Source organism: Papaver somniferum, chromosome 10, assembly GCF_003573695.1.
Source record: "Papaver somniferum cultivar HN1 chromosome 10, ASM357369v1, whole genome shotgun sequence".
NCBI lineage: Eukaryota > Viridiplantae > Streptophyta > Magnoliopsida > Ranunculales > Papaveraceae > Papaver > Papaver somniferum.
Window position 1 is genome coordinate 48,191,856 of NC_039367.1, and position 3,520 is coordinate 48,195,375.

General features: G+C 34.6%; 1 long non-coding RNA gene across 5 annotated transcripts; it reads left to right on the plus strand.

Annotated features, from left to right (window-relative positions):
* Window positions 1-287: 287 nt before the first annotated feature.
* LOC113317532 lies at window positions 288-3,249 on the plus strand. 5 transcript variants are annotated; one of them, XR_003343623.1, is made up of 6 exons: window positions 288-399; window positions 715-1,222; window positions 1,521-1,642; window positions 1,984-2,213; window positions 2,283-2,425; window positions 2,998-3,249. It is a non-coding gene; the product is annotated as an uncharacterized LOC113317532 (long non-coding RNA). The 5 variants fall into 5 exon arrangements; XR_003343620.1 differs by having other exon boundaries at window positions 715-1,035; window positions 1,168-1,222; window positions 1,459-2,213; XR_003343622.1 differs by having other exon boundaries at window positions 715-1,035; window positions 1,168-1,222; window positions 1,521-2,213.
* Window positions 3,250-3,520: the final 271 nt, after the last annotated feature.

Sequence of the window (3,520 nt, forward strand, 5' to 3'; positions counted from 1 at the left end):
GAGAAAAGTAAGAGCTGTTAATGGCTCTAAAAGGCACATTTACAATCATTAGAGTAAATCATATTTTTTTCTTTGTAAGATAGATGCTTTTCAAAGCAATATTTGATAAGATATGATATAGAAAGACCAAAAGAAAGAGTTTGCTAGAAAGAGGAGTCAAAGAAATAATCTCAAGAGTATAAAGCACAGTTTGACTAACTTTGCCTGTGTAAATGGTGGTCCAGATTTGTCCTTAGAAAAGATAAATCTATGGTCGTGGTTTGCTTTCAAAACTCTTTAGTTTCTGTCTCTGTACCTTCCTCTTAACTGTCCTCCATTACCTAATTTCAGGATTTAAAGAAAAGAAAGACACTGAAACCCAATTTGTATCTCGATTTCATTAGAGTTTAGATTGCTCAGGTGAGTCATTTCTTCCTCCATCGGTAAATTTTCATCTCTTATTTGCATACTCCAATTACGTTCGTTCTGCGTGTTTCTGAATTTTTTTGATCTTAATGGTTTTTGATGAAAAATCGATCTGTATCGGCTTTTGGATTTACTTAATCAATGTCGAACATGGTGTCGAATTTTTCCCAAGCAATTGAATCAATTTCTGTCTTTAGGCTTACCATTATATGACTTTAGGTTTACCATTTCTGTCTATAAGCCATTGGAACTTCACCTTTGTTTTTGATAAAACTATTGTAATCTCAATGCCATCTGAATTCGTACCAGAACGAGTGACAGTATGTAAAGATGGACAAAGACGCGAAGAAAATAAGAAGCAATTACACCAGAGCTTACCTAAGAATATCTGTCAATAAGCAAGAAACTCCAAAGTACTGGCTTATATGTCAAGCATCAATGCCACCCCTAGGATGGAATACTGGACAGAATGAGACGGTCGAAGTTAGATCAGGGAACTTAAAGTGGTCAATGTCATTCAAAACTGGACAACTCGAGAGAAAACATTCGAAAGCAACGACTTTAAAAACGAACTTAAAGAAATACTAATGAGGATTCATCTCTGCTTCAAATAGGTGATCGCCAAGTCAGGTAATTTTCATCCATTTTTTTGGTTGCCATTGACATAATTTTGTTGAAGCCTTATGAATATGAAGCTTAATGTTTGGTCATATATTTCTAACTCTATGGTTTTTCTTACTTTGGTTTGTGACATGTTGTAAGGTTTTGAACTCTATTATCTGCAGTCTGATCCTTACATGGACATCCACAAATTAGGGTAAGTTAATCTACTTAATTTGTAATTAACTCATATGGTAGTTAATCCTTTGTGTGAGACAGTGAGCAGTGGCAACAAATTAGTAATTTTTAAATTTCGCTGGAGTTATGAATTTGTGTATTTTCAAAACCAAGGAAAAAACTGAATACACGTATGTTTGTTTCTCATTAAAAAAACTATCATGGCAGGGTATCTGATTATATACTGCATTTTTCATTTTTTATGGTATTGGACAGCACCGAAGTAATGGTTTTTTCCATTTCGGTACCTCTCGATAATAGAAAATGATGTGTTGCAGACTTGCAGGTGGGTCGAAGGTGACACCCTTAACTTACAATTCCTTACAACTACATGCAATCACAGTCGATGTTGTCCTAATTAAGGAATGTTATAGATTAGATGCTTTCAGTTTATATCCAGGTTCGTTTGTAGCTTGTGCATTTTTTCTTTTCATTGAATCATTGGTATAGTGTTTGGTGTTATGAGAGCATTTATCTGACGTCCACAGAGAGTTACTTGCAACTACTACATCAAGAGACTTATGCCCACACCCGAACTTTTGTGCAGAAAGTAACCCAAAACATTGAGATGTTGAGATGGAGATAATTGAAAAATATACATTTAAGGGTTCATGATTGTCAAATTCATTATGTGGACTAACATGCAACCACGTATAAGTTGTTCCCTTTCTTTAATACATAATTTGTTAATAATTTGATGCACGTGATATGTAGTAGCATTGCTGTTCTCTTCTTTTGTAGGGAAGTAACCGGAAGAAATTTCTCAGAAAATGGTATATGATCATCGGGCTCGGCCAAGAATTGCTAAAATTTGACCATATTGGAGCTGTGGAATGTGCTTTTTGAATATTCTGAGAAATTTAGAGAAAGGACTCGGTGCAAGTGGTGCGACTGCGCCACTTTCTGTAAAAGTAGACAACACCATAGTGTAACTGACTTTTTTTTTGGACGCAATTATTAGCGTACTGCAGGTTGGTAACGTTACAAGTGAAACTACTTGACACTGATGTTGTTTGTATTAATATTTTTTGTTCTTTTAGGTGTATTCTAGAAATGAACTCAGAGCAGACCATCAAGGTATCCCAAAATGACAGGAATTTGCTGCCACATTTGAGATGATACTAAATAACAGCAAACATGTAGATCAAAATATCGGCAATGAAGGCAAAAAAAAGTTCTCAGTGTAATTCCCGTTATCCCTTACAGCTCCATGTCCATAGTAATTTATAATAATATCAACTGCTTGCACAAAGTTGATTATCTTTTAACTAATGTAAGACATCTGGGTATGTAACGGGAATCATAAGAGAAATTTCATCACACAAGCGAACTTTCATTTTCTTAGGAAAAATCGTATAAACATGGTGAGCATTCGTGTCGGGTGGTGGATTTCCCAGGATCCAGTTCACCGGTTCCTTATGTTAGGGTAGTTTGGAATTTCTAGACAAAGCTTTTGAATGGGCATAGTGTCTAGTCCAAGCCATTCATTTATAACGAGTGGTATGTGAGCTAGGAGCAGGAGATAGGAAAGCTTCCAAATTTACCATGAAAGGGTCCTTGGTGACGTCAATTACTATGGAATTCTTATATTGCTTGATTGTTATGTTGTTAACAGATTCACTGCTCTACTGGCTTTCACTGTTAACATAATTTTCAATTTACATAATATATTTTGTTTTGGTTAACTGATCCTAGCTACAAGCTTTCCAGATTAGTATCTTACTAACAGAGATATGTGTGTTTCTTCAACATTAGGGATGGCTTTTGGATCTCAACGCTAATCCGATTGTTAAATATCCATATCTACTACATGGCATGGTTAATTCATCTTGGCATGAAGGTATATTTCCAGATTTCTGTTTTTAAAGATTTTTGGGTACAATTGTTATTATGATCAGACTGTTAAGTGTTGTAATATTAAGATTGCGGTAAATACGGATTCGTTGCTCGGACTTGAATAGATTTAAAAACAAAAATATGTACAAAATTGTCACAAGATCAAGAGGAACCAGGACTCAGGATTCCAATGTGTTTCATATTCAAGTGGCTCAGAAAATAATCCTAGGCGATTATAGCTCAAAATAAAACAAGTATTAACTCTATGTTTGCCAAATTAGATTCCATAAAATATTACTTGTATATTATAAGCATGGAACATCAAGAATCCCTAGGACTAAGCATGTTCCATCAAACAAAATCACAAGTAATTAATTGAAATCATAAATCAATTAAAATCGGTGCAAAAAGTGAATTAAGAATTATTTAAATAACCACATGG